We start from the raw sequence: 8,823 nt of genomic DNA, 5'->3' as shown, positions 1-8,823 counted from the left end.
ATTCCGGCGTTGACCATGTCACGTGCTTGTCACATGACTTTTTTATCCTCCTTTTCCCCCCATTTTTTTCCCTAATTTTCCCTTTTCTCTTTCGATTAAAATCATTGTAGACTTAATTTGCTTTCTCTCTCCCTTCATTAAACACAACCACACTGATTAGACTACATTGCAGAAGCTTTGAAGCAAAATTAATGGCATTCCGAGTGCAAATTGATTTCAACCTAAAATATTACTTAAAGTGTTAAGTTATTTTTTCGTTATTTCATTTTCAAGTACATGGTTGTTACTGTTCATCTTCTTCCATTTCTAACAAAAAATTGTCCTTTTTTAGTGTTTTCAATGGCTAAAGACCCTAGTAAACGCAAGCTTGGAACTAGTGGAGGGACCAAGTAGCGAACCTTGCTATGGAGATTCCACATTTGCATTTCGAATTTGGGGTTAAAGCCATTGCAACCTGCATTTTAAACAAATTCAAAGCGTTATACCCTAACTTGAAGAACACCCAAATTCTAACATATAAACCAACAGTTGAAAGAGGGGTTTGATCGGAAACAACAATGACAACATAAATTTAGCAATTATAACCGAATTTCAGTACAAGAGAGGGAGAATTGATTGAACTGAGAGGAAGCACGAAGAAAAGGGGGGAAAAAATTAGGGATCTAGGTAATATAAGGAACAGAGAAGAGGGAAAATAAGGGGAAAAAATGGGGGAAAAGGAGGATAAAAAGTCACGTGACATGGCAACACCGGAATCTTAAAGTCAACTCTCACATTCCGACAAAGGGTAGTGTCTTACAACAAAACCCTTTTATGAGGTAGTTTTTTACAACAAATTTTTTATAAGGTAGTTTCTCGCAAAAAAAATTGTTATAAAAAGGTAGTTTCTCACAAAATGTCCAAAAAAAAAAAATCAAAGCAGCTCTGCAGCCGCCGCAGCACCACCGTCGGCCACACCGCCCAGCCACCAAGCAGCAGTTGCCTCTTCTTCTCCCTTCTCCTTCCTTCTCATATTTCTCGTCATACAAGCACTTCTGAATTCTTATTCTTAGCATACCGCTGAAACAAATTATAACTGTTTCAAACACCACATTATACCACCAAAGCAAAGCCTAATACTTATGCAAATGAATGATGAATATTAGAGTCGCAAAAATGGATGTGTTTAAGAGGTATTCGTAATTCATGAAAGGGCAAAACCGTAATAACATTTTTTTTGAGGCAAGAAAACTACTCTAATTACTCTATCATTGGTTTCATAAAACTGCTCCATTCTTTTCAAAAAAAAAAATTAAATAAAAAAAAACCGATCTATCATAACTACTGTTCCACAATAACAACAGATTATTCTTTTCAAAAAAAAAAAAAATCTCATCAGGCATATTTGCTAACTGCTAAGATATGCATGTTATCCCAGTATTTGACAAGTGTTTTTTTTTTTTTATTTTTTTTTTAACCCCCTCTAAACAATTCTCTTCAAAATTATTAGCTTCAATCCTCAAAATCTATAATGCTATATGTGCTTTTTAATTATAGCATATAAAAATTTTATATTGTACACGTGTAGCGTGTGCCTCTTATTAATCCCTTTTTAATGTTATTCTCTTTGAATTTTCTATTTCAAAGGAGGGTGGGATAGTGAATGTAATATTTTGTAGACCTTTTTAGTATAGCACATATAGATATAAATTATTTCATATTGGTAAATTAAAGATGGTCAAAGTGAATAGGATCAAAGGATCACTTAAAGGATCGATCAAAACCATGATTGATGTACTTTGGCTTATGGGAAAGACTATGAACCAACACAACTCACCTATTTGCGCCGTAACAACATAAGGTGCACTTAATTGTACATTTATATTGCCATTAAATCAACTGTTAGTTTTACTCTAATAAAATTTGGTGATTTACAAAATCATATCAAAAACTCTTGCTAATCGTATGAAACTGATGTTGATGAAAATTATTTCACCCTACCAAAATAAAGTTTGGTGAAATGAATAAAAAAAATTTCTATATCAAAGAAATTTGACTAAAATCCATCAGTCATCAAAGTAGAAAATTTGTAATCCCCCGTATTTTTAAATATTTTAAAAATGAAAATTTATTTTATTTATAATATTTATTTGTTATTTATCATAATTTAATTTCAAAAGTTTCAAATTATTAATTTGGGTCGAAAATTATTTGAACAGATTATTTTATGCACCTTTATTCTACAATTTATGTCTAATCACACAGGCCTAACCCATTTGTTTACTTAATCGACCCATTATTTTTATGAGACCCAATCTTTCTTTTTACCCTACAATAATTCTCTCCTATAAATACCCCATGAATCTCCAAAAATTTCCCACACAAAAAGGTTAGTCTTATTTTCATCCTCCTTTGTTTCATTATTTTGCTTAATGTTAATTTAATTGTTTTGGGTTTTGATTTTAGTATAAAGATTATATTTTTAGTATCAAATTATATTTTAATGGTATAAAGATTATAAATTCAGATTATATTTATATTATAAATTTCATATTTTATGAATTATAAACCTAGGGTTTCAATTTATTGAAAATCATGATTTTAGGGTTTTTATGAACAATTGATTTAGGGCTTTTATAGTAATGATGTTTTGAAATTTTGGTGATTATAACTACTGATTAGTTTAACTTAATTCCAGATTATTTTGAACACATATATTCGTGTTTTAATTTTTAGATTTCTGTTTGTTAATATTAATCCCATTTTAATCCCGATCAGGTTCTAAACTCATCCGATTTTGACAAAAAAGTAGTGTTTTCCATGTGAAAACAACGTTTTAAGAATCTCTCTACCTTTGGTGGTGAGCACCACCCTCTCGTGGCCAAATTCAGCCTCTAAATATGATTTTCGGGCAGTTTTTGGTTTTTAACGAAGTTTTTTTTAAAATTTTATCCTTGAGTTTAAAGGGTAAGAGATAATTTGATTTTTCTATGGATAACTTAAGTATAAAGATGTATTTTGATGAAGTTTTGAAGTGGTTTTCGATTAGTTTAAAATGCTGGAATTTTATTTAAAGTAGTATAATTGTGATTTTAATAAAAGGGTGTGATTACCTATTAAAAGAAAGATTTTCAGGGGTGTTATATAATTTTCAGATTTTTATTGGACTTTGAACTTGCTGTAATTTCATGTATAAGAGTGTATTCTAAGGTTTTTATGAAGAAAAATTTAAAGAACTATATATTAGCCTTTAATTTTAACAAAAGGGAAGGTTTTAAAGTGTTGTTTGATTTGGATTTTGAAGGTTTTAAAGTAAGTTAGTATTGCTGTAAATTTGATTGATTGGGTATTGATTGAGATGTTATTGTTTGGTTTAGGAGAGGAGTTTATTGAAGGTGATTTCTAGATAGTAAAGTGGCATACCAATTCGTTTATTTAAAGGTACGTACAAGTTACGAAACCTTCTTTTAGGTGCATGTTTAAGGACGACGGATCGAGAACTTAGTATCATGTGTAGGGATGACTGAGTTAAATTGTTTGGTTATACATTGTGAATTTCGTATGACGTGCACTATTTTATATTGCAAGTATTATTTGTGCTCTAATTATGCAAGGTGCGCTTAGAGGCAAAGGTATATGATTGGTGTAATGATTAATTTATTACTCATTCATGATTATGCAAGCAGGATGAGTAAAGGAAGAATTTAAGTCTTCTAAGACGAGGTTGAGGTTTTGGGGTGCCTTATGCACTCAAGGTGTTTATACACCGAAGTAGTAAAGGAATAATTAATAAATGTTGCTTGCCACTAATAAATCAAGAATTGAAATTGAAAAGTTGTTTTACTTGATTGAATTGATATTGGATTGATTGTATTGTTATGCATATGAGTCATCACCAAGTCTAAACCTGTAAATCACGTAAAGTGCAAGATGGATGAGCAATAAAACTCTGGATTGGTGCACTTCTGGAGTAATGACAATCAGGGGTTGGGGTACATGGGGTATTAGCCGTGTACTTTTCTCGAGGCCGTCTGATCTACGAGTCTCTTATTTCAAATATTTTTCAAAACTAGGAGTTAGGTGAGATCTCATACTAACTACGGTCACGGAGTCGCGCCCGTGGTCGTTGGATGTTTATTGATGTTTCCGAAAGGAGGCATGGGGTTTTTCTTTTATTGATGTTCCAAATGGAGCATGGGTTGGACAACCTTGTCTATTGCGTAATCCAATGAATAAAAATAATGATTTACCTAATATTAATTAATGGAGTCTTAGTAATATAAATAGTTGAGTCGTGTGTTGAGTCTATAATTTAATGATGCAAGATGATTGATTATTAGTAGCATGTTATGGATTTCTTAATTTATTTTGCAGCTTGTATGTACTCAGCTTTGCTGATTGCGTGCTTTGTGTGTCTTTCTTTGGTCATGGACTTCGCCTTTCAATGACCCTGTGACGATCCAATTTTTACACTTGTAATATTGGGGAGCAGAATTACCACAGGTTCTTACACATGCAGCATTCATCAGGGTTGTGGGATCTTGAGTAGAGAGTTGGTTGTTTGCATTTTATTTCTTTTGTAAGTTTGAATTTATTTTAATTCGATTTTATTCGACACTATTTCTTTTGGGTTTGAATTTATTTGAACACTAAATTTAATCACTTACTACTTTTATTGGGTTTTGAATAAGGGCCTTAATGGTTCCAAGTTGTATGACTTAATTTGGTTTCATTCGTTGGTTTTGAAACTTATTTATAACTGATTTAGTTTTTCCGCTGCTATTTTCTGATAAAGCCTTAACGTTTGAACACGTGGCGGTAGCATGCCAGTAATTCTCTTGAATATTGTTCAGGGTCCTCAGAGGTTTAAAGAGAGAATTATTGGGGTGTTACAAAATTCTTATAATTTTATTGTTTTGGTATACTTTTTATACCATGACCCATTAATTTCTTTTAATTTTTTTTGGTATATATTGATTTGTATGATCACTTTCCTCATTTTATTTGTTTGTTAATTTGCACACATGGTGCTATCATAATTTTTCACATGATTATTTTTTACTTTCCTTGATTTCAATATAATTCATTTAATTTTCCACTACAAATATCCGCATAGAAGGTAATAAATAAATTGTTTTTATTGTGGTTAAAGTTAATTCAAAAACAGTCCAAAAATCAAATCTCACATCATTAAAGACTTCATACCCCTGTAAATAGAAGAGATTATGTTTTGATATCAAACATATCAATCTACTCGATATCAAATCACTACATATTACAACACACTTTACTAATTTTTGAACCAAAACTAATTCACAAATTCATATAAACTCTCAACCCAAACTCCAAAAATTATACACGAATTCTCTTAGCTTGTTTTGAAATAGAAGCAGAATTATTTTTGACGAAATACGAAGTATTATTTATCTACTCACTAATTTATAAACTCCTTTTCACTCCACGCTGCACCATTTCTCTCCTCCATTGAAGCGCACTCCGATTTCTCTGACCTCCATTGAAGAACACTCTGTCTTCCTCTGTTGAAGTGGCTTCTCGCCTTCTTCTCCTCCATTGAAACAACTTCTTAGGTAAAATATTTTCCTCTCTTTCTCTCTATTTCCTTATGAACAGTAATTCTTTCAACAATTTCGAATGGCAATTTCACAATATCTACTTTACTTTCATTCTATCCTTTATTTAAATGTCATTATAGTCAATTTAGGGTTCTTCTAATATAGATTATGCAACTATTGGTTATCAATTAAATAAAACATATTCTTGGGATTAATTCGAATCTCCTCCACCCCTTCTTTGAAATGGAATTAATTTGCACCAGGTACAAGTTAAGAGATACACGCAATTAGATGAAAAAATAATCGATTCAAGAGTGGTTTTATATTTTATGGGGAGTGAGAATAGTTGAATATGTAAATTTATGTGAAAGAAAGGAAGCGGTTATTATTGGGTAGTTGTGATACATCTTTTTTTTTAAAAAAAAAAAACAATTCTTAGGTAATTTTGAAACTTGAGAAGGGTAATTTGGGGATAGTGTCTTCAAAATTACAAAATTGCCCTAAACGACCTCTTTCGGTCTTTCCTCGTGTCTCTTTCTCTTCTACGTAGCTGCTGCCGATTATATGAAAATAAAATACTCAGTTGATATTTAGGGGCCGTTTGGTTCACATGGGGTAATCGGAATGGAATGAACAAAGGGAAAGATAAGGAATGGAATGAAAATCCCTAAAATTTGGGGTGTTGTTTGTTTTAAAATCAAAGGGAATGAGACCCACTAATCCCACCACCACACCACCACCACCAAACCACCCTCCAACGTTTCCACCACCGAACCACCACCAAACCACTCGCCGCACCACCCTTCTCCGGGCATCCCCGCCCCTCGCAATCAGCCACCTTCTCCGACCACCCAACCATCTCAACGCCCTAATTTTTTCCAGTTTTTCACCTACTCTAGCCACCTCACCCTAGCTGCTACTCGCTGCTGCCGCCTCCCCACCATCCCGAGTCCGAACACTCCCCAGCTCCGATCCGCCACCTAATTCCGCCCCCTATTAGGAATAGAGAAGAAGTGATAATATTTTATTGACATATGTGACCGATATATATACTATTACAATGCTAGTGATTAGCAACTAAGGTAACAAAAGATTACAAGGCTAGGAAAAGGGAGGAAATTAAGAGAGAATAATGTGGAAATTGTATACAACAATAATCATGGATAGAATCAAGGAGCTAATTAGTAGGAGATCATAGTCCATCCTTATCATGCCCCCTCAAAATGGTCGACCATATAATGAGAGACCAATTTTGTTAACCAAGGCACTGAATTGCGTACGTGGTAGAGGCTTCGTAAGAACATCTGCTAGCTGATCTTGTGTTGAAATGTATGAAACTCGTAGCTTTCCGGCTTGAACATTTTCTCGCACAAAATGGTAGTCTAAGGCAAGATGTTTCATTTTGGAATGGAAAACTGGATTTGCACTAACATAAGTTGCTCCGGCATTATCACAATAAATCACTGGAGTCGTAGTAAATGAAAGGCCTAATTCATGAAATAAGTTTTGTAGCCATAATACCTCAGCTGTTGCACTAGCTACAGCTCTGTACTCAGCCTCAGTTGATGAGCGAGCCCTCGTTCTTTGCTTCTTAGATGACCATGAGATAGGATTCTTGCCAAGATAAATAATATAGGCAGTGGTAGAAATGTAATCATCCTTATCACGAGCCCAATCTGCATCCGAAAAGGCATGAATTATAGGAGGAGAGTCTTTGTGGATAACCAGACCCAAATGTAGCGTACCACTCAAATATCGAAGTAAGCGGCGCAATGCCTGCATATGATCTTCGGTTGGGCGTTGCATGTATTGTGCTAGTTTATTCACGGTGAAAGCCACATCTAGTCGTGTTAGGCCAAGGTATTGTAGGCTGCCAATAAGGGCCCGATATTCAGTGGGATCCTTGAGAGCGGTGCCGGTTTGTGTCAAAGGAGGATGTGTTGCTTGAGGAGTTGCAACTGGTTTAGCATCTTCCATATTGGCCCTGCACAAAATGTCAGTGATATATTTTTTTTGACTTAAAAACAAGCCTTTTGAGTGGGGGAGTACTTCAACACCTAGAAAATAAGATAATGCTCCCAAGTCTTTAAGAGAAAAACGAGCAGAGAGATTGGTGATAAATGTTTCAAGTAATTTAGAAGAATTACTTGTAACAATTATGTCATCAACATAGACCAATAGATAAATGATTGATCCATTTGAATGCAATGTGAATAATGATGAGTCAGACACACAATTCTTAAACCCCGAATTGATCAAAAATTGTCGTAGCTCGTTGTACCAAGCTCTCGGGGCTTGCTTAAGGCCGTATAATGCTTTGTTCAATTTGCACACGTGATTGGGATATGTAACATCAGCATATTCGGGAGGTTGTGCCGTGTAAACTTCGTCCGTGAGAGTACCTTGTAGAAAAGCATTGTTGATATCTAATTGACGCAATGGCCAACCTTGACTCACCGCTAGAGATAGTATTAGGCGTATTGTAGATGGTTTGACCACGGGACTGAATGTCTCATTATAGTCAATACCGGGTCGTTGATGGAAACCTCGAGCAACAAGACGTGCCTTATACTGAATTATTTTCCCTTCCTTGTCACGCTTGATTCTAAATACCCATTTACATCCAATTACATTTTGAGATGTAGATGGAGGTACTAGATCCCAAGTTTTATTTCGAACAAGTGCAGATATTTCATCATCCATGGCTTTCCTCCACACATGACTTTTTAGAGCTTGAGCAATGGTCTTTGGTACCGTTTCATGTGATGGAGCAACCTGTACACTTAGATTGAGTTTATCAATGGGCTTTCGAATATTGTTTTTAAGCCTTGTTGTCATGGTGTGTGATGGTTGAGCATCTTGGAGTGATGATGGTTGATCTTGTGGAGTTGAGAGAGAGGATACTGACGTGTTTTGGAGGGAGGTGTCAGTAGGTGCAGCGGAATCTAAAGATGAGGGGTGTGATATATTGTCACTACTACTATGTGAATGAGTTGAAGGAGAAGATGTAGGGGTAATGCGTGGGGATTGTGTTTGAGTCGACGAAGAGTGTGAGGGTGTATTAGGTGGGACATGTGTTTGAGGTGTAGCTGGCATAGAATTAGCAATAATAGGTATAGAAATTGGACACCACTCATCTAGTAACACTTGAGTGGGTGGCGTGGGTTTTGAGAGGGTAGAATAAGGAAATTTATTTTCAACAAAATGAACATGCCTAGATGTGTAAATGTTGTTTGATTTTGGATCAAGACAGTAGTATGCACTTTGAGTA

Source organism: Chenopodium album, chromosome 27 (genome assembly GCF_948465745.1).
Source record: "Chenopodium album chromosome 27, dcCheAlbu1.1, whole genome shotgun sequence".
NCBI lineage: Eukaryota > Viridiplantae > Streptophyta > Magnoliopsida > Caryophyllales > Amaranthaceae > Chenopodium > Chenopodium album.
This window is presented reverse-complemented; position numbering follows the sequence as displayed.